At 42.6% G+C, this 23,755-nt stretch overlaps 1 protein-coding gene across 3 annotated transcripts in view; it reads left to right on the top strand.

The window, feature by feature from the left end:
- Positions 1-23,755, top strand: part of BTRC (beta-transducin repeat containing E3 ubiquitin protein ligase) — a 196,752-nt gene that overhangs the window by 6,587 nt on the left and 166,410 nt on the right. The window contains exon 2 of one of the 3 annotated variants that reach the window (XM_083149213.1): positions 7,896-7,959. The exons of the other annotated variants lie outside the window; for them this stretch is intronic. The gene's annotated coding sequence lies outside the window, so the exon portion shown is untranslated. The remainder of the gene's footprint in view (positions 1-7,895; positions 7,960-23,755) is intronic. 3 annotated transcript variants of the gene reach the window in all.

Below are 23,755 nucleotides of genomic sequence, written 5' to 3'. Positions count from 1 at the left end.
TTGGTGAAAACCACTGCTATAATGTATCTAGTGTTCGTTCTAGCACCCGCTATATTTGAAAACCCATGCAGTTCCTCTTCCCTGCCTGGGGTGTCGCTGTCTGCTGTAGTACTTCTATCACAGGTCTGGTTTGCATATCAGTGCTGACCACACTGTGCTAGAAGCATTACAGCAGACAGCGACACCCCAGGTAGGGAGGAGGAACTACATGGGTTTTCAAATATGGCGGGTGCTAGAATGAACACTATGGATCCAAATGGAAATGTGGGGGTCCGCTTGCTTGATAACTTTCCTTACGTGGAGTCTTTTCACTTAAGGGAATGCACTCACCCGAACTGGCAAGGTGAATGTCCACTGGGTAGGTGGGCCGGCTTCTCCTCTGGGGGAGCCGTGGCAAAGTGGAATATTCAAAATATAGTACCATAGGCTGGTTCGGTCTCCAAAAATGTTTTAGAGCTGCTTGGGGCAAGATACAGTGGCAAGGTCCCTCTCCTCCACCAACGTGTATCGCCCATATAGTGGCTTTATCAAGGTGTGTAGGAGCAGTGCAGCTATAGGGTTTATATACACTTCCTGCTCCGACCGGGACCTCTGCAGCACTAAATGTGTTTAAAGTAGGCGATAGTAGTCACCAGATAAGCCGTCTGGACCCGGGGTTTTTCCATGAGGTAAGTGGTAGATGGCAAAATTAATTTCATCTATCTATTTGGTCCTGAGTCAGTGAGGGCAAAGCTTCGTTAGTAAAAAATTGGTTTTGAGCGGGTTCACTCACCGGGGATGAGCTAAATAAGGACACAAAATAGTTCTGGGATTTAGTAAAAATCCTACCAGTAGTAGTTTTTTTTTTTTTTTTAATGAGGTTATGACATGGCGTTTCCTAACAGGTTTGGACATTACTGCAAGCAACCGTCCAGTCTTGTTGCCCCATCTATAGTAGTTGTTTTTGCTGTAATCAATGGAATACTTGGCCTGGCTTGCAAGATAAATTTATAGTAATTGTCTTGCTTGTTTGTATGTTGACAAAGTATCATCATCTGGGGTAGTGTTATAGGCGTCGGACATGGATTGTTTTAGCAAATTATATTGAGCCTTGGATTCTTTATGTTTACGAGAAACATTTCCAATTATGTGACCCCCCCCCTTCATCACCGCTTTAGATGCATTCCAGAAAATTTCCGGGCGGTCCCAGTGGTCAATATTGTCATCTATGTAATTAGTCCGATTATGGACAAGATATGATTTGAAAGCCTCTAATTTTGTGATTTTGCTAAGTAATGTGGGAAACGCCTGATGCGGTTACTAGGGCTCATAAAGGGGTGGGTCAATGCCAGTGAGATCGGAGCATGATCTGATATGACTATATCATGGATATCTACATCGTGGATATTTGACACCAGGTCATCAGATATTAGATATTTATCTATTCGCATTGAGCCATGGGCCATGGAGAAATGAGTATATGACCTATACAGTATTTCAGCCCACATTATTCTATTAAAATAGTGTTGCCTATTGACCTGGTTTATTTTTAAATAATAATGTAAATTTAAATTTTTAATGTGAAAAAAGCAGGATGCAAAGAAAAGTTGTGCATTTAATTCCCAGTTTGGTGGCTGTAGCTCTCATTTTTGTAGGTGATAACTGGAAATGTCTTTTGTTTATTGCAAGTGTCAGGACAACTGTCGCCAAAACAAGAATGGCTGACACAAGGCGCAAGCTGCATATTGTCTAATCCATTTCTCATTGGAATTTGATTTTTAGGGAGAACAGCTGCACCCCATTTCCTTTAACCACGGAATTAGGTTACAGCATTCTTTGGAATGAATGAGCTTAACGTTAGTGTAACACGTTCCCACTGGAAGTCATTGTGGCTGCATTCTCCCTTTTTTTTTTTTTTTTTTTCATTTAGTGATTACTTAGTTACTGAATGTAAAGTATTGCTCATATTAATAGTGCTCCCTTTTTTGATCCACATAAAAAATGTTGGTACTTGTGTATTATAGCGGCGCCCCCGATGTACATCGTACGATGAACGTATTGCATTGCATGCCATGTACCCTATGGCATGCGATGCAACGCGATTTTGACCCCCTATACGATGAAAAATCGTATAAGCACCCTAAAGGGTGCTTTTGAGCACCCTAATGGGTGCTTACAATGTTAAATGCACCCCCACGCCACCCCCCCACTATAAACGTGAACCCGAAGCGTGTGGCGGTACGCGTCCTACAACCTTTTCATACCCCCACTATCCACGTCGGCGTGGAGTTGAGAATAGAATAGTGTAGCGAGCCACCGAGCCCGAAGCGTGGCGAGGGGACGCGGATACCTTCACAGGTAAACGCGTCCCTTCGCGGGCTTCACAGGTATCCGCGTCCCCTCGCTGCGCTCGCCACGCTTCGGGCTCGCTGCGCTCGCCACACTATTCTATTCTCAACTCCACGCCGACGTGGATAGTGGGGGTATGAAAAGGTCGTAGGAGGCGTACCGCCGCCCCTTGCGGGCTTGCTGCGCTCGCCACGCTTTGGGTTCACATTTATAGTGGGGGGGTGGCGTGGGGGTGCATTTAACATTGTAAGCACCCATTAGGGTGCTTAACATTGTATAAGCACCCATTAGGGTGCTTATACAATGTTAAATCGCATCGTATGCCATGTACAATGGCATACAATTTGAAAATTGTATGCCATCGTACACTATCGAACGATATCGCGTTGCATCGCATAACATCGTAAGCGTTATGGTATGCGATGCGATGGGCGCCGCCAAAATACACAAGTACCAAAATGTTTTATGTTGAATTTAGATATTACTTCCATAGTTTTTTTTACTTTTTATGTCCTTTATCATCCACGCTGACTATGGTTGGGAATAATAACCTGTGCCAAGTGGAGTGAGGCATCTTGCCTGAAGCGTGGCATGCAAAATTGTACACTAATACCCCTTTCACACCGCACGAATAACCCAGCTACCCGGCATTCCAACCCGGATTAAAATAAGTACAAATGCAAAATCTAATAAAACACCATGCACTTCTGCATCTCCACAATCACATGAATAGAATTAAAATGCATACACCCTTTTTAATTGTCCTATAGAGATGCTGCCCAGGAGTAACAGATCCTTTCTAATCCTCATTTATGTTGTCAACGTTGTTGCTGCATAGAACAGAGAACAACAGATCATAGCGTGACAAGTTTTAATTGATACAATATAAAATTCTAAAAGTAGCACTTTTCCCAAATGGGATCCTAATATTTATGGAGGACAATTACCAAATAAAAATGGGAACTTTAGCAAATAAGTTCTCCCAAAAGCAGTAATGCATAAGAATCCACACATATCCTCAGGTAGAAGATAAGGTACTTATATGTTAGTTGGGCGCCCACTAAGCTATTTGCTTAGTTTTACGCGTCCCCTCATGGGACTCGCCACGCTTCGGGCTCGGTGGCTCGCTGCGCTGGCCACACTATATAATATCAGCTCCACGCCGACATGGATAGTGGGGGTATGAGCGTACTAACTATAGTGGGCACCCAACTAACATATAAGTACCGAAGATAGTCTGTAATTACCCAAAGGTGTGGAGAACTAGGATATAATCAGTTCTCAATGAAGCTTTTGGATTTCACAGCGTTAATTTACCAGTCCGGGATCGCTGCAGCAAGGCAGTGTCTCCGATTCCGAGGTATGTGAGGGTCCCTCTGGCTGTGTCTGGCCAACGCGTTTCAACCACAACCGTGGTCTTTCTCTAGGCTAGAAGTAGATCTTATGCTGACTGTTTTTATTCATTACTGATTTTGGGAGAACTTTTTTGCTAAAGTTTATTTGGTAACTGCCCATGATTATTAGGATCCCATTTGGGAAAAGTGCTACTTTTAGAATTTTATATTGTATCAATTAAAATTTGTTACGCTATGATCTGTTCTATGTAACTACGTTGACAACATAATTGAGGATTGGAAAGGATCTATTACTTCTGGGCATCATCTATAGGACAACTAAAAGGGATGTATACATTTTAATTCTATTCATGTGATTGTGGAGGCGCAGAAATGTATGGTGTTTTTATTAGATTTTGTACTTTGTCCGGGTAGTGTGGGAATACCCTTCAATTTACCTCACTACAAATTTGCTGACTTCACTGTGTTTGTGCACCACGTGTAAGCCTAATGTTTTGACTTATCGGATTAAAATAAGGGATTAAAATAAGGGCTGCTGGCCAGTGTAAACATGTAACCGGGTCGAGTGACCTGGGTCCTGTTTATACTATAGGGAGGAGGCAGCATCTGCTCAGAGAACTGCCTCCTCCACCCTCGATAATGCTCCTCCTCCTCGGGTGACCTCAGTGACCCGGCTTTTTGTCAGGTTGCAGGGTGGAGCTGTACCTCGTTAATGCCTGGTTGGGCCCAGCATTTGTGTTGTGAATGAGGTATCATTTCACACCTCCGACCTATCGCACCATATAAACATGCCTGGTTATTTCACTCAATGCAGAAGTGCTGCAGAATATGTGTTCACTATATAAGTAACTGGTAATAAATAAAGTACACTTCTGCTGCATTCTCATTGCCGCCCCTGCAAAATCCTGGGTTTTTGTTCCCGTGTTTTTGGTGAAGCACAGAGCATCTCAGCTCTACAGACCCCATTCATACTGCACCTTAGACCTGGGAAATTCCTGTGTCTGCCCCTTCACACTGCTTCCCCTGGTATGCCTGCCATCACGTGTGTGGCATCTAAGAGCAGCTTTGATTGGATGTTTAAAAATCAGCTTTGAGCAATGCAATGAACTTGATTTTTTTTGCGTTTTGTGAGAAACTCAGGTCTAGCCTGTTCACACTGCCACACACCTGTGTATTACCCAGGAAAAACCCTGCAAAAAACCTGTGTGTAATTCCCGGGGCATAACACCCGGGAATTTCACAAAGACCCTTTTCACACAGAGACGCGACACAGGAAATTACTGCTTGCCCTGGCAAATACCCGGGTTTTTGCGGCAGTGAGAACTGGGTATTATTTAAAACTTGATTGTGAACTACACATCCCAGAATTCACTGCCACAATTTATGTCTTAGGTAATGGGAATATAAAAACTGCAGCAGTGCTTACTGAGATGTGTAGTTCCACAACAGCTGGAGGGCTGCTAGGTGAGTGTGTGTGTGTGTGTGTGTATATTTATTCCCACAACAGCTCAATGAGTTGAGATCTGGTGACTGCAATTTCATTACAGACAGAGGGCCCAACTCAGGTTGGCTTGGTAAGCTGCAAACATTGCAGCTTACCGGGCGCCCCTGTCCAAACACCCGACCCCGCTTTTGCCAATTTCCCCTTGCGTGTCTCCGCTGCAGGATAAATCATTAGATGGTCGTGACCATTGAATGGTTTCTCCTGCCTTTGCAAATAGAAGTCAGTGAACACTGGCTTTTAATTGCATGCGCCTGGACGAAGACGTGGCATTTGTGCACCCGTGGGAACGCCCAGCGCTTTCATAGGGATGCTTATAAAACGCTGGCCATTCCCATGGGCAGGATGCGGTCCTTAAGTCGACACAAGAAAGGTTGACAGGGACGGAAGATTGACATTGCAGATGGTCGACACTTTTTTTATTTTTTTTCCGGCATCTAGATTTAGACATCTGGTTTTTTTTTTTTTCCTTACTGTGGTTCCAGAACAGGTGGTAGTTTATCCCTACCATCCACTAGGGCATAGAGGGAGAATAGAATAGTGTGCCGAGCGTAGAGGGACATCGTGCCCAAAGCATAGGGGGTGCCCATACACTAGTAAGATTTATCTTCAGATCTGGCTGGTTGGAACAAAAACATGGTTATGGATGAATGACAGTTTGTCAGTTTTCCAGCATTTCCAAGCAAATGGTCAATTGTCATTTGCTCTCATCCATAACCAAGTTTTTGTTCCAACCAGCCAGATCTGAAGATAAATCTGCGTGTGTATGGCCACCTTTAGACAGTATCCAGAACTAGATATCTATATTCCTAAAAAAATCATCAAATACGTGTCGACTTTCTGCCTGCCAGAATCTTTTCACTTGTCTGCGTCTCACAAATGTTCTTCTGTGATCCAAACACCTCAAACATTGTTTCGTCTCTTCGTAACACTTTTTTTTCAATCTTCCTCTGTCCAATGTCTGTGTTCTTTTGCCCATATTAATCTTTTTTCCTTTTATTGGCCAGTCTCCGATATGACTCTTTCTTTGCCACTGCCTAGAAGGGGATTCAGTATGAAATCCCGGCGTTCAAAATCCCGATGCCGAAATCCCGACGGGGGGGGGGGGGGGGGGGGCGTGGATCGCCTCCCCTTGTGGGCCCGGTGCCTCGCTACGCTCGGCACGCTAATTTATGCTCCCTCCAGGGGTGTCGTGGACACCCACGGAGGGAGAAAGTGTCGGGATTTCGGCGGTCGGGATTCTGAACGCCGGGATCCCGACCACCGGGATTTTAACTGCATCCCCTAGAAGGCCAGCATCCTGGAGTCGCCTCTTTACTGTTAACTTTAAAACTGGCATCATTTAATGAAGCTGCCAGTTGAGGACCTATTTCTCAAACTGGAGACTTTAATGTACTTGTCTTCTTGCTCATTTGTGCACCAGGGCCTCCCACTTCTTTCTACTCTGGTTAGATCCTGTTTGTGCTGTTATCTGAAGGGAGTAGTACCCACTTGTAGAAAATGTTCAGTTTCTTGTCTATTCCTCGCATGGAATAGCCTTCATTTTGAAGAACAAGACTAGACTGTCGAGTTTCACATGAAAGTTCTCTTTTTCTGGCCACTTTGAGAGTATAATCGAACACAGAAATATGAAGCTGCAGATATTCAACTAGTTTAAAGGAAGGCCAGTTTTAAAGCTTCTCTATCGAGCAAACCCATTTTAAGCTGTGCTAAAATAATTGCACAATGGTTTTCTAATCATCCACTAGTCTTCTAACACGAGTGTATTTCTTTGAAACATTAAATCATCTACATTGAAAAAAAAAAACAGTGGTTTTCTTTAAAAAATAAGGAAATTTCTAAGTGACCCTAAACTTTTTTGGGTGCCCCCTCCTGTGAGCCACGTTTTTAGGTTAGGGAACAGAAAGTTGCAGGGAGCTAAGTCAAGGAGTATGGTGGATGCGGAAACAATTCATAGTGCAATTCATGAAATTTGGCCACAACAATTCAAGATGAGGGAGCTGGTGCATTGTCATGGTGGAAAAAAAACTTTTAAGAGTCCAATCTGTAATTTGGTATGGCGTTGTTTGAAAGATGGTAGTACACTATAGTGATAGTGATACCAAATTTCCTCAGCATCGCCACCTGTTTTCAAATACAGGTACTTATTGATCCGCTCTTGTTGATTTTATTTTACACTTTTTTTCTGTCTGAACAAACACAATCTGCAGGATATTTGTATTGCTAAATAGAACTAGAAAGAATAAAATTTCAAATCTGTCTGTTGGCAACACCGCAGTTTTCGTACAGTTGTTGAAATCATTGTAAGACCTGCTAAAAGTCATCACTTGATAGTGAGCGGTTTTCCCCCCTGTGTGCGTGGCTGCGAACGCGGGGGTGGGAACTCAGTGGGTCAGCGTTGACCTGCTCGCTGCGCTCCGAACACTTACAGCCTAGCGATCAGGGCTGAATCAGTTCTATATTCATTTAGCTCTCCATGTCACATTGAGAGTTGTACAGTGTTCTTTCTTGTGTTCATATTTAATGTTGCAACAATTGGAATGCATATTACATAGTATTTTATATCATCTTTCATTTATATCGGAAGTTGCAGCAGCGCCTTAATACTGGAGCTTATGGTCTTATGTTATTTTTATGTGCTGTCTTTTTGTTGTTGTGATGTTACCGGTTTGAATTGTGTTTTTTTTTTTTTTTTCCTGTAACCTCAACAGATCTATATTTAAACAGCAAAAGAAACTGCAATCTTATATCGTCTATATCCAGGACATCTGATAGGTTTGTGTGCAGAATAGAAGCTTTGTAATTTATGATGCTAGACATTGTATGGCGGCCCTATGAGATTTTATGTAATACCTTGGTGTAACATTTCCTTGATCTCTATGTCCTTTTGCATGTATTTGAGCTATATATTTTGTAGGTAAAATCCATATTAAGCTCAAAGTTAACAGTCATCCTGTAACCAGGCACTGATTGGTGATTTAAGAAAAGCAGAAAAAAGGCTGCATGATAATGGTGCAAACCAGCAGACTAATGGCCTGGATCAAAGATGTCCGCTCACCTGACGGTCATCGCACATCTCCGATGGTGGGAGAACAGCGCATGTGCAGCTCTCCATATGCCACAGATTTATTGACAAGGTACAGTGTCCTTAGAGGCAGAGAGGAGGCAATAGGGTATTACACTCGTCAGTCACACATCCAAAATGAAATATAAATAAAATACCAATGCCCAGATTTGATTTCTACTTTGAAAAACCTGTAGGAGAGGTTTGGGTTATTTGTCAATATGAGGCGGTCCACAATTTTTTTTTATGTCAGCAAATATTTTTGGGGCCAGATGTAGCAGCCAGATTTGCTGAAAGTTATGTAAACTGTATTTAAAGTGCCAGTTGCCTTCTTGGCTATCTCACAATACAGAGACCATCATGAGAATTGGGACAAGACACGCCACCAAAACCCACAGATGCTCCCCCAAAAAATACCACAATTTGCCCCTTTTTTCCAGAAGGGAAGAGGCCAGTGTCTTCATGGCTGCACAAATATTTCCTGGCCTCACAAGCTACCAGTATATGGCCAGGCTGCTGTCTATTTCATAGAGGTTCTTTGGTTGAAAGAATTGCAACATTGCTTGTGTGCGACTGTGCAATTTCATCCAACTCTGAATAAGACCCTAAATGACTGGTTTGACAGCCGTTCAGTAAAAATAGACATGATTTTTCTGTTTGGTTTTCAAACCTGTCCAATACACCCACCCATTATTCAGCCAACTTCCGGCTATGACTGGAGATGGTCTCTATACATTGTCTAATGCTTCTTCTCCATGTTAGGCCTCGATCCTCTTTGAACTTGCCTTAGGGCTCCTATATTGCAGTTAAATAGGTGTGTCACTGCAATTGGAATGAATTGCGCCTTTTTTCTCACTTCTATTGAGGTTGTATTGGTGGATACCTCAATTGTTCTCCTGACGCCTTGAGGGGAGGGCAAGCTTTTTGTTGCTTGAGTTCTTTATCGAAGTAAGATGAACCAATGCAGTGTATTGCACACACAACAGATCTCTACGGAGTTGATTGAGATAAGAGAGGTGCTAAGTCAGCCTAGCATCAAGCTCCTCCCACAGCATTCGTTACTCCTAATGTATTTCCCATTCTTGAACAATTTTTGATTGCTAAATCATCTTGAGCTAGTGTAGAAATAATTTTTTATTCTTTTGATTTAGTTAGCTCGAAACGGCCAGGGAACTGAAATGGCATCTAAACTAGTGTTTTTATTCAAAATGTTTAATGCCAGTGACATATCCAGTACTAATGCTTAACTCCTTTTTTGGGTTTTGTGCATTTTCTCTGAAAATTTACTTTTGTATGTTTTTATTACGTTTAGTCTAAAATTGTTTTTATTGAAAGATTTCAAATAAATCATATCAAAGCCTAATAACTTTGGATTGTTAGGGGTAACTTTACTTAGGTGGGAGTCCTATTGGTGGGCAACATCCCATCTTCAATAGAAATTCTATCTAATTTTCCCCTTAATGGGCCTTATTCAGATCTGAGCTCAGTACAAATGTGTTTGGAAAATGGGCAAAACCATGTGCACTGCAGGTGGAGCAGATGTAACCTGTGCAAAGAGAGTTCAATTTGGGTGGGGTGTGCTGAGACTTAAATCTAAATTGCAGTGTAAAAAAAAATGCAGCCAGTATTTACCCTGCACAGAAACATAATAACTCACCCAAATCTAACTCTCTCTATGCATGTCTGCTCCACCTGCAGTGAATTTGATTTTGCCCATTTTCCAAACACATTTGTACTGAGCTCAGATCTGAATAAGGCCCAATGTTAGAAAGCATGGTTGATGAAGGTTGCTAATGCATTGTTTTTAGTGTTCATTCTAGCACCCGCCATATTTGAAAACCTATGCAGTTCCTCTTCCCTGTCTGGGGTGTCGCTGTCTGCTGTGGTGTTTCTAGCACAGGTCTGGTTTGCATATCAGTGCTGATATACAGACCACACTGTGCTAGAACCTCTACAGCAGACAGCGACACCCCAGGCAGGGAAGAGGAACTGCATGGTCTTTCAAATATGGCGGGTGCTAGAATGAACACTAGTTTTACAGTATTATCATAACAAACAGGATTACATATTTCTTTCATTAAATCGTTGGTTTAACCCCTTCAGTGTTAATCCCAAGAATTTTCGGGGCTATGTTTCAGTGCCTAGACTGGCAAGCCCGGAAAATTCTAGGGATTGCCACTGCTTAGCGCCGGACAGCACCGCTGAGCAGATCACTGGGCCGTGCCTCCTCCCCTCCCTGCCCCCTGTGCTGTTGTGTTAGTCTGCTACGGGACTGTAACGTCACGCCGGGTTGCCGGGCACAGGGACGTTTTTATTTTTAAAGCAATGCAAAAAGTACACCTAAACTATGTGAGAGGTAGAACTGCTCCATAGTGTGAATTGTCAACCTCTCAGAACATACGTTGTATCACCCAGCATTTGCCAATGTGTTGTTTGTCCACTAAATGTATACTGGTATCGTTCTAGTTCACTCTCCAAGTAAGACCGTCACAAAGCAGAACAGTAGTTTTCTCCAGGAGACTGCTGATTTGTAAAAAGTTCCTGTTAAATATCTCCATTACTGCCCGCTTGGGCCCATGCCAGCACCCCCTCTTGTGTGTTTGGAGAGTGCACCTGTTCCGGATTTGAGTAGACATGATGTTAGACATGTAAGTGCCACATCCCTCGTGTTAGGTGACTCTCCCTGGTTGTTCACAGCATTTCACATATTCCTGGTGCGTAAACTGCTCAACATGTGCAACAAAGTGCCTATAAGTGCAGAGGGGTCCAGTTGCAACGAGGGTTAATTATACTCCTGCTAGGCAGGGGTTTGCATTAATGTATATTTTTAGTTGTACGACTGGATGAAGAAATACTCGGTTTGCCTTTCTTGGTCAATTGCAAAATGTTTTTACAAAACGTGTATGTTTATTATTCTGGATGGATATCAGCTGAGTAAAATGCAAATAAATCCGCACTACTCTTTATTAACCAAGGAAAGCATTAGTGCATTAAAGAATGCATGCTATATTATAAAACCTATTTTGCAGCTCATGTTAACTGAACAGGCCTAAGATCAGTCAGTACATTGTTCTTCTGCAGGCTTTTTATGCCTCTCTCTGTGGTCAGGTTAGATTTGGATGTGTCCAACATCCTGGCAGTGGGAATACTGGCATTCACAATACTGACGCCGGCATCCCGACTAGTTTTAGTCTTTCCGTTAGGCTTATGATGTAGGCCAGGCATATCCAAACTATGGCCCTCCAGCTGTTGTGAAACTACACTTCCCAGCATGTCTTTCGATAGTTTTATCATTCACTAGTCGCAAAACTGTGGCAAGGCATGCTGGCATCTGTAGTTTCACAACAGCTGGAGGGCCATAGTTTGGGCATGCCTGATGTTGGCCATGTACCATTTTAGTTGCCCTTCTTTGTACTATCTTTAGGTATTTGTATTTATATCCTTCGGGAGATATGGCCTCCGGAACTGGACTACGTACTCTAGATGAGGTCTAGTCTACCAACCATTAGTTTTGCCCTGCCTGAAGTTTCTGGCCTGTTGCATAACTTTGTGTCATCTGCAAAAAGGCATACTTTCCCTTCAATACCATTTGCAATGTTACAAATATAGAGATTATAAAGCACTGGTCCAAATACCGATCCCTGGGGTACTTCACTGGTAACATTAGCCTCCTGTGAATTCACTCCAATAACGAATATCCATTCAACCATCTTACCATCTTACTATCCAGTTCGAGTGTATTTTGCAGTCTGCAATGTGGGATAGTGTTAAAATCCTCACAAAAGTCTAGATAAGCTATATCAATTTCCCCTCTTTTATCTATTACTTTATTCACCCAGTCAAAAAAGTAATTTTAGGTTTATTTAACATGATCTCCCCTAAGTAAATCCATACTGTTTGGCATCCTGCAAATTGCTGGATTTGAGATAATCTACAACTCTTTAACTAATTTTCCTACTACTGTTATGAGGCTCACTGGTCAGTAGTTGTTTGCGTCTTCCTTGCTTCCACTTTTGTGCAGTGGTACCACATTTTCTTCTTTTCCAGTAGAACCCCTTTTTAATTTTTTTTTTTTTTTTTTTTTTTTTTTAGTATTCTTGGATGCATCACATCTGGTCCCATGGATTTTGTCGACTTTTCATTTTGAGAGTTATTTATATTATTATTTCATTTTTCTGAATGTTCCTGCAAATTAACTTCTCTTTCAAGAGTGTGTGAATATTTGATGGCTGACAAATCCTGCCAAAGGTGGACTTTGATTATGCTTATGTTCCTTTTGATTTAAAAAAAAAAGTGTCATCACATCCTGTAATGCCTTGTGCCAAATCGCTACTGTATCCAAACTCTTAAGTGTAGGCTTAACCAGTTCTCCCATATCCTCTTTTACTATAGCTGTACTAAGGTGTCAACAGGGGTGAGTGCCTGGTATCTTGTATCTTTTTGAAACTGAGAACCTGGAAGACTTGAACTTCAACAGCTGGCTTACTTCCTAAAGCCTCATCAGTTCCTCAGTGATATACAATGGTGGTAGATGGCAATTGGGTTGGTATATTGCGTATTTGAAAAGGTTTTTTTTTTATCATATATTAGCAATTGAATAAAAGTATTGTCAATGAATTAAAGTATCCGTCAGTGAAATAAATGTAGATGCGTTGGATCCCTTGCTCTGAGCACCGGCTAGTTTGGTAGCTGAGTAAAGATTTCTGCCTTGCTGGGTGCTTTGCTTCTTGATACTCATTGCTGCTGTATTACAGAATGCATTTGGAGTATGTACTGTACTTTAATCTTATAGCAGCTACTACAGTTATACAATTGCTGAATGGAATCTTGGAATAGAGCTGGATTGTCTGTTCTTTATAATCTATTTCTCCAATATTTTATTATGCATTCCTTATTATATTATTATGTTCTATTATATGAAGGCAACACTGTATATAAAACCGAAATGGTCATGTACCAAATAAGTTTACATTCTAAGTCAGCGTTTCATTTGTTTGTGGAAGTTAGCTTTCCTCTAAAGCTAGTGTCCCTCACAACACACTCCTCATGTCATCTTTGTGGAAACAAGTTGTCGGATTTACATCAGGTGTCTCTCCGCTTGACCGACCACACTGCTTGGCAGAGCCAATTCCACCACAACTCGTGGCACGCCAGTTCCATCTGCTCCGGTAATTCTTTAAGTACAACCATACGATATTACTCCTAGAACTTTTTTTCTATTCATGTTTTATATGTTTTTAATGTAAACTGATGAGCTGGATTTCTGTATACCATTCACAATGGCTATCATATACTTTAATGTAAAATTGTGTATTTGTGATTAAATTACCACAACTTCACTATATTTATTTATTTATTTATTTATAAGGTGCCACAAGTGTTTTGCGGCGCTGTACAAAGGAACAATACAGGGAGACAAAACTTGGCATAACATTGAATAACTAACAAAAATAGAGTACAAATAAAGAGCGCCACAGTTCAATACACATTACAGCTTAAATATAAGTAGTGAGGACTCAATCAACATACAACTAGAGGCTTGAGGCCAATGATGGAGATGAGTATGTAGGGTCTGTCCGGTATAGGCCTTAAGAAATCTTACTGCCTGGGCTACCTGATTATAGCAATGTCACCCAGTGCTTTTCTTTGTGCTTTTTCCTTCTCTCAACTGAGTTAGTCCTGCAGCTTTCATTGCTAATAAAATGGCAGATGTTAGTTAAAATTTAGACACCAACAGAAATTAAACATTTATAAAACCCTTCGGGGGTATCCTGTTACCCCCTGTTAAACATTGGGAGTGAATAACGGACTATTTTTTTTCAATTTTTTTCTAGATGTTTCGCTAATATCTTATCGGTTATGCAATTTGATCACCAGATAAAATACCTGTTTTCACCCAAACCTGTGTGTTTATGTCCAGTGCAGCTCTGTTTTTGTTGAAAGCGGGGCTGCTTTTTGGGGATTTTGCTTCACCTGCCTGAGGCAGGTGAAACAAATCATGCTGGCTTATCAAGGTTAATTACATAGCCCTGAGCGAGCCTATTTCTCACGATCAGTGATCGCGGTTAATAGGATATTGTATGTTATCTTTTTAACTCCATTATACTCAGTATATGGAATTTAGTCAACAAACCTTCACATTTACCATCTTCATCAGCTTTGCAGCTGTTAGATATGGTCATTTTATTTATTTATTTATTGAGTTACCTGAAGCACTGCCACTCTTCTATGTAGGACTCTCCCTCTTAGCTCTACCTCTGACCTGCACCTTGCCATGTCTTTGACAATGTCTCACTCCCCGTGATGTTTCCTCTTTTGGATTTTCTACCACTCTGATCAGCTCCAACTGCCTACATACCTTCTCTATAAAAGCACCTACACATCTCCCATCTATACTACTCACAGTAAAGCACCCTTGACCTATGCCTGACTTCTTGTTGCAGCTCTGCACTGTCTATTTACTTATAAAAAATATTAGCCACTTTTAAAGAATTACTGATCTGGGTTGTGGAATATTGAGTATTTTGTGCATGAGAGTTTACCCAACTTCACCCATTACTTCTCAAGTTCATTTTAGCACATAAGAATCGGGGTGGCACAGATTAAAGATCATATGTCAATTTTGTCTTTTGAGTAGTGGCGCTTGCATGCTCGATGAAAGTAATTTGTAACAGTCATGTCCTATTTGGTAGTTAGTTTACTTCTAAGTCCCTGATTTGGCTTATATCCATGCATCACTTAACAAAGATCATTTTTTTATACTCCCGTTTGGCTCAGCGTCAAAGTGTTCAATATTAACGTCAACATGGAAGATCTCCAAACTGAAGAAGTTCATTTAGATGCCTTAATCTGATCGGTCATTAACCTTTTATGGTTCTACTAGCGGTTTAGATTTATACGAGGCATGAATAAAATTCCTCCCATGTTTAAATAACAAGGGAAAGTAGAGACTGCTAGCCAATCCGATGCCATGCAACCTGAACCAGACCATTTGGACCTGATGAAAGAGGGTAACGAAGAGTTGTTCTATTGACTGAAATAGCTGCCAGCAGCTGGCTCTGGGATCTCGTTCAGCATAGTCACTTATATATTCTATATTTGTGATATAGAGTGTGCAAGTTTAGATACAAGGCAGGATGAGGGTTTTAATGGCAAGCACAGCTGCATTGTGGTCTGAGAGCTTCAGCTGTCAATATATTCCTCTTGGGGGTAATAGTGACAGTTTTACGACTTCTTCTTGTATTCCATTTTTTTATTTTATTTTTTTATTTTAGGGTTGCATATCAATTTATACATAGAGGTTCACAATTTTCCACTGCTGTCTAATGACTGCAGACATTCCATCGGAGAGTGTTGATTTATATAGCGCCAAACTTGTACTCTGTATATTTATAAGATTACAGCACAGGAAAGATATATTACATAATATATTAATGAACATGTACATTACATAACAAGGAAACCGCCACGCGGCATTTTGTTACATGTGCTGTAATAAGTGTGTGTAAGCCTAATAAAAGAATATTAAGCACAAGAGAGTTAAACAAATGAGTCGCTGGGTTGCACAAACACCAATCGTAGAAATTTAAATGAGCAAATAAAATATACCCAGTCTAGAGAAACGCTAAACCAAAATAATCATGACCGTGTGATGATATAAACTTTATAATCCAATTAACTGTCAACCGATATGTACAAGAGACTATACAAAATGAACTGTATATAAAAAGTGATTAAAACGGAGTTAAAGCAACGACAATCTTACATGCCAGTACGATGGAGCAAAGTACCAGCAATATCCATAAGGAACCTACTAATTCTCACATGTGCTGATTGTGTCATTTTGTAGAACAATACTAATGGCAGCTCAATAGGCTGTGCAGGACCTGATGACAAAATGTTCCTTTTGGGATCCATCATTCCAGCTAGAGTGTAGAGCTGTGTTTCCCAAAGTTACAGTCCAGGTTTTAAGGCTATCCAGGCTTGAGTACAGATGGTTAAATCACATTGACTAACTGAGAATCTCACCTGTGCTCAAGAATGTATCAGCAGAGTTAGATGGGTGTCTGTCTGTTTTTTATATAATCTCCTTAATCTAGGATCCCCAGCGAAAAGAATAGGTGACACTCCGCGGTCTAAAAAAAAAAATGGTGTAAGATGTTCTATGCACTTTGTATTCAAATTTTTTTTTGAATGATGTACAGTTGTTTTTAAGCTATTGTATCCATTACGGTGTTTGGTGATATCCTATAGGTGTCTCTGCCTACCTCTGTGTGTTTTATAATGCAACCGAAATGTGTTCTAGAGCAATAAACTGTGTGCATCTGTACAAATGTATAATACCTAGAACGGGCAGTATTTGGAAATGTTAAATTAACAATAAAGTAAAGCGAATAGAAGGAGGGGTTAAGTGTGTTTGTGTGTGGGAGGGGGAACAGGGTGGAACGGAGTTCCAGCACCTCCAAACTGGTTCCACCTACACCACAGTCCTGCACATTAATTCCAACAGAAAGGCCCGTCCAAACTGTAGGAGAGACAATACTCTGTGACATACACAGAAGAAGTAGCACTATATAGTGTAGCCTGATTAATGGAATCTACTGATTAGCGTAATGTGAATAAGGGGCAATGCTATATATTGTAATCTGAATCATGGGCACTACATGTGGTACATACTGTGTGGTCTGATTTGGATTGAGGTACTGTTCTGTGACCACGCCCCTTCTTTATGAGACCACTGTCTTTTTATTAAGAATGGGTGCGCACATATTTTTAGTTTGCAGAGGGTGCCGAAAGCCCTGGCACAGGCCTGTGCTCCTCCTCATAGTGGTGGGGGTGGGTAGGGGCGATGTCAGTGGAAATTGGTTCCACATCTCTTAAGGACAACTTTAAGCCCTGAATAAAATAAATGAGTTTCTCTGCAACTATGCTAACGTAGAAAGGGCGCTTGACATATTATGGAATTTACTGCACCAATTGCTTTTAAAAATGCATGAGACGAAAAAGCCAAATATTTCTCCATTCTCACAATGGTGAAATGTATTGTGCTTTAATTAAACTTTCCTGTGTGTCAAAAAACTCACTTCCGACGACACAGATCTGTTTTTGATGGACAAATGAAAGCTTGAAATGTTTGCAGAAAGAACAGCTGTGTTCAGCTCTTTCTGCTTACTAACTGGTAGAGACGGCCACCTCCAGTAAATGTTAGATCCCATCTTCCTAAGTAGAGTGTGGCAGCTAGCCAATCAGGGCTCTCAACACATGCCGCGGCAGCAGGACTGAAAGCCAAACTACTTCAGGCTGATTTTAGATCTGTTACAGGTGTGGGGGAGGAGTACTGTATTTGCAGCATAGATCTAGAACTTAAAAAAAAAACCAACCTACTATTGTTGTTGTTTATTTATATGGCATCACAAGCGTTCCGCAGCGCCTGACAATACATAGATGAGCAAAAAACAAGACATTAACGAGTTACAGTAATTTAGGACAAGTATATGGTAAATAAAGACCGTTCCATCAGAGGACCGGAAACTGATGCAATTATTAGGGTGGCAGAGATCTATTCTAAGAAATGCACATAAGGCGAGAGGTCCCTGCTTGTGAAAGCTTACATTCTAAAGGGAAGGAGAAGACAGACTGGGACGACACAGAAGGGATAGAAGTGATCATAAACAAGAGGTTATGATGAGAAATTGATAGATTTAATGAAGACGTGGGTCTTGAGCACCCTTTTAAAGTTTAGGGAGGTGGGTAGTGTGATGGGGGGGGGGGGGGGGAGTAGGGAATTCCAGAGATAGATAGATAGATAGATAGATAGATAGATAGAGATATAGCCAGGGCTATTTTTCAGCAGGCTCCAGCAGGAACTGAGGCCCTTATTCTAGTTCACTCTTTCTGACAAAATCCTTCTTGGATGGAAAAAAACATGTGCACTGCAGGGGGGCAGATTTAAAATGTGCAGAGAGAATTAGATTTGGGTGAGTCATTTTATTTCTGTGCAGGGTTAAATACTGGCTGCTTTATTTTTACACTGCAATATAGATCTCATTTTGAAGTAAAACCCCACCCAAATCTAATTATCTCTGCACAAGTAACATCTGCCCCACCTGCAGTGCACATGGTTTTGTCCATCTAAAAAGGATTTTGTCACAAAGAGTGAACTATAATAAGGGCCTCAGTTCCTGCTGAAAAATAGCCCTGTATATAGCACAACGTTAAAAATCTTTGAGGCAGGAATGGGAGGAAGTAGACCATTGGCAGGAGAGGTGGCGGCGCATTTGGGGAGCGAAGAAGGGAGGTGGGCAGGTAAAGAGAGATAAGGTCAGGTATGTAGGTTTGAGTAGAATAGGTAATGGCTTTGTAAGTGAGTGTGAGGAGCTTGAATTGCATTCTGAAGGGGAAGGTGAGGAGCTTGAATTGCATTCTGAAGGGGAAGGTGAGCCAGTGTAGGGCTTGTAAGGACATAGGCCCTTATTCAGATCTGATTGCAGTACAAATTTGTTTGGAAAATGGGCAAAACCATGTGCACTGCAGGTGGGGCAGATGTAACGTGCAGAGAGAGTTAAATTTGGGTGGGGTGTGTTGAAACTGAAATCTAAATTCCAATGTAAAAATAATGCAGCCAGTATTAACCCTGCACAGAAACAAAATAACTCATACAAATCTAACTCTCTGTACATGTTACATCTGCCCCACCTGCAGTGCACATGGTTTTGCCCATTTTCCAAACAAATTTGTACTGTGATCAAATCTGAATAAAGGCCCTAGTATGTTTGGAGAGGAAGATGAGCTGAGCAGCAGCGTTGAGGATAGATTGGAGTGGAGAGAGCTGTTTGACAGGGAGCCCAGAAAGTTGGAAATTACAGTATTCTAATCGGAAGATGATTAGTGAGCGGCTGAAGGTCTTTGTAGCACCCAGGGTGAGATCGAGCCTATTCCGGGAAATGTCAGGACTGGGAGAGGTGTTGAATGTGTGTTTTAACCCCTTCATGACAGAGCCAGTTTTTGCCTTCCTGACAGAGCCCTTTTTTTCAAATCTGGCATGTATCACTTAAGTGGGGATAACTTTTTTTTGCTTTTACTTATCCCAGTGATTTTGAGATTGTTTTCTCGTGACACATTGTACTTCAAGTTAGTGGTAAATTTTCGTCGATACAGTCTGTGTTTTTTTGTGAAAAATACCAAAATGTCGTAAAAAAATGGAAAATTTTGCGATTTGCAAAATGTTAAATTTTCTGCTTGTGAGACAAATAATCTTACCACTCAAAATAGTGAATAACTAACATAGACCATATGTCTACTTTATGTTGCCATCATTATTTCAACCTCATTTTCATTTTTTTGGACACTAGGAGGCTTCAAATATGAATAGCAAATTCTCAAATTTTCAAGAAAATTTCAAACTCTGATTTTTTTAGGGACCAGGTCAGTTATGATGTGACTTGTATGTGAGACACCCCCATAAATGATGCCATTTCAAAAACTGCACCCCTCACAGTATTCAAAACAGCATTTTGGAAGTTTGTTAACCCTTTAGGTGTTTCACAGGAATTAAAAGAAAGTGTAGGTGAAATTTCCAAATTTCATTTTTTTTGCAGATTTGCAATTTTAATACATTTTTCTAAGGAACACAGTAGATTTTACTAGAGAAATGTGACTAAAAATTGATTCCCCCAATTCTTTGGTTTTCATAAATATCCTATATGTGGCTCTAGTGTGCACGGTGACCAAACCACAGGCTTCATAATAGAAGGAGCACCTACTTGATTTTGGAGCCTCCTTTTTATGAGATTATTTTTTAGGCACCATGTAGGTTTCTAGGCACCATAAGATGCTAAAAGTTAGGTACCCCCCCACAAGTGACCCCATTTTGCAAACTACACCCTTCAGGGAATTCATCTAGGGGTATAGTGTACATTTCAAACCCCCAGGGGTTTCACCAATTGTGGTACAACTGGGCAGTGAAAATGAAAAAAATTAATTTTTCATTTTCACAGCTCAGTTGTATCAAAATTGGTGAAACCCCGGGGGGTTTGAAATGTACACTATACCCCTTGATGAATTCCCTGAAGGGTGTAGTTTGCAAAATGGGGTCACTTGTGGGGGGGTTCCACTGTATGGGTGTTTCGGGGGTCATTCAACCAGAATCTGTGCTGCAAAATCCAAAAATCACTCCTTCCCTTCTGAGTCCTGCCATGCACCCAACTGGTATTTTTTGGTCACACGTGAGGCATTGCCGTACTCGGGAGAAATTGGGGCACAGATTTTGGGGTGCTTTGTCTCCTTCAGTCCTTGTGAAAATGAAAAATTTTGAGCCAGATCTGCATTTTTGTGTAAAAAAATGTAATTTTTTACAGAAAAATGCAGTTCTGGCTCAAAATTTTTTATTTTCACAAGGAATGAAGGAGACAATGCACCCCAAAATCTGTGCCCCAATTTCTCCCGAGTACGGCAATGCCTCACGTGTGACCAAAAAATACCAGTTGGGTGCATGGCAGGACTCAGAAGGGAAGGAGTGATTTTTGGTGGTGGAATGAATGGTGGGTGCTATGTCGCATTAGCAAGACCCCCGAAGCACCAATACAGTGGAACCCCCCCACAAGTGACCCCATTTTAGTCACCAGCTTTGGGAGGGGGGCTGGCGCTGCGGCTGGCGGGGGGGTGGGAGGGGTGCTGGCGCTGCGGCAGCCGGGTGGGTGGGTGGGTGGGAGGGGGGCTGCCGGGTGGGAGGGGGGGGGGGGGTGGCGATCGGTGGTAATCGGTGCGGTATACACACACACACACACACACACACACACACACACACACACACACACACACACACACACACACACACACGTGTGTGTGTGTGTGTGTGTATGTATATATATATATGTATGTATATATATATATATATGTATATATGTGTGTATATATATATATATGTATATATATATATTTTTCAGTGCATATGTTTATTTTTTTACTTTTTCTGCAGCTTGATGCTGCTGCTGCTGCTGCGGGGGGGAGGGGGGAGGAGGGCAGCGTTGCGTGCGCTCCAGACGCTCCGGGGGAGCCGCTGCTGCTGCCGGGTGAGTGCCCGGCGGGTTCGAGGGGGGGCTGCACATCGGTGGTGATCGGTGCTGTACTTGACAGCACCGATCACCAGTGAATCCCTGTGTTACCGAGCGGCTTAGCCGCCGGTAACACAGGAAACGCTGTGAATGGCTGTTCAGATTTGAACAGCCAATCACAGCGATCGCCGACCGGGGGGGGCACCCCTGCCCCCCCTGGGCGGCGAGGGGGGATGTCTGCTGTCAGGGACAGCAGACATCACCTAACTGTCACTGCGTCTCTAGACGCAGTGACAGTTAGAAGTCATGACGTATATATACGTCATGTGTCGGGAAGTACTTCCCGACCATGACGTATATATACGTCAAATGTCGTGAAGGGGTTAAAGGAGAGAGAGAGGGATCAAGAATAGTGCCAAGGCTAGAGGAGATAGTTGTTCGATCAATATATAGTGAGATTGTGTTCATTACGCTACAGAGCATCATGACCTTGAGATAAAGACCAGTCCGTGAGAGAGGCATCACTGCAGAGAGCGACACCCCAGGCAGGAAAGAGAAACTGTATGGATTTTGAAAGGTACGCACTGAGCGATCTGCCATTCCCCTGCTCTCTGGGACAGACCCTGGCTTGTTACCTTTTATCTGATCTTTGCTGGCTTTCTCCATATAGTTCCATGACCTTGCAAGTGTGGATGGATGCATGATAGGAATGGTCCATATAGTGAGCATAGCACAATTATGTTGCTTAAATCTGGAGCGGAGCCTGACTATTAAGCTTGGTGTGTGTGTGTGTGTGTGTGTGTGTGTGTGTGTGTGTGTGTGTTTTATAGTTTGCTGTTTCTGCTTAAAGCTTTATTACATGTTAATACATAACTTCCCACTCTTCCCAGCAGTGTCTGAAAGACTAAGGGGGATATTCAATCTCCGGCGAGCACCTCCCATCGGGGAGATGCCCGCCGGGCCCTATTCAATGCTGTCTTCCCCGACAGCATTGAGCAGGGTATCTTGGCAGAACGAGCAGGGCCGGCGCCACCACTAGGCAAACCTAGGCATTTGCCTAGGGCGCCGGCCACTGGAGGGCGGAAAATGCCGCCCGGGTACCTGTCCTACCGGCGCTGTCTATTTCAATCTGGCGGCGGAGGCAGCGGGGGTCCCTGCAGTCTATTAAAAATCACGAGCGCTATCCGCCGGGCTATGCGGAAGCGCTTCTAGTGTGAAAACTCTGGCAGCACGGCGCACGCTGATCTCAGCCAATCAGCGTGCTGCCAGAGTTTTCACACTAGAAGCGCTTCCGCATAGCCCGGCGGATAGCGCTCATGATTTTTAATAGACTGCAGGGACCCCCGCTGCCTCCGCCGCCAGATTGAAATAGACAGCGCCGGTAGGACAGGTACCACCCCACACCTCACACACACCACCCACCCCCCCCCCCACCCCCCGCACCGGGGCGCCCCCAGCCCGACTCGCCTGGGGCGCTCCGGTGCCTTGCACCGGCCGAGAGAACGAGCTCGACATCACTAGCTGTCGAGCTCGTTCTGCCGAGAACAGCCGGGAAGTGACGAGCTGCCGGCTGCAGCTTGCCTCTTCCCGGCTGCAACTCGCGGCCACGTCCCCTTTTCGCTCCCCGGCAGGCGGGACATTGAATCCCGCCTGCGTGTTCTTGGTCGAGCTGACCGAGAACGGGACTGGGTCACGGCGGTCGAGCAAGCTCGACTGCCGTGACCCTGACATTGAATACCCCCCTATATATTTTGGGGAGTTGTCTGTGACAACAACACAAATGGTCATTTTAGATACAATCTGAATCTACAATGAGAGAATAATTACAAATGGAGAACTATGATGGCCTTTGCCCAGTACATGTCTCTAAAGTCTAGGTGGTGCCTGGTGCACCGAGAAATCACAAAAACTTCATATCCACACAGTCCTATCACAACACGAAACCTGTCAAAGTGTGTGACTATATTTGGTCATAGAACAAGTACGCCATTTATGGAATGGTTGTTAGAAGAAACCGTTTTACCCATGAAATACTATTTTTGGTTGTGTAAAGTTGTGTATATCCAGCATGCTGTATATTAATCGCCAGCAGATAGCAACGCTTGTGGCCGTGCATTGCTATTGCTATGACCACTACACATGGAACATTGTAGGTGCATTTTTTTTAATCTAGTGAGATCGCTTAGAAAATGCCCTGACCTCACCCCGTGTGTAGGCCCCATAAGCGATCAAACTGAAAGCACAATGTAATGCTGGGTTGGCTGGTAGGAGAAGAAATTGGTATGAACTGCTGCCTCAGGGTTTCTCACAGCATGGTCGCGGGTCTGTAATTCAATCGCTCGATTCACTTTACCCAGGAAAATAGGCTGTATAACTCAACCCCCAGCTTAAGGGAATGTGCCCCATAGAGATATGTGTACAAACTAATGCCCTCAAGCTTAATTTAAGGACTGTT

Source organism: Crinia signifera, chromosome 6, assembly GCF_055691185.1.
Source record: "Crinia signifera chromosome 6, ASM5569118v1, whole genome shotgun sequence".
Classification (NCBI taxonomy): domain Eukaryota; kingdom Metazoa; phylum Chordata; class Amphibia; order Anura; family Myobatrachidae; genus Crinia; species Crinia signifera.
This window is presented reverse-complemented; position numbering and strand designations above follow the sequence as displayed.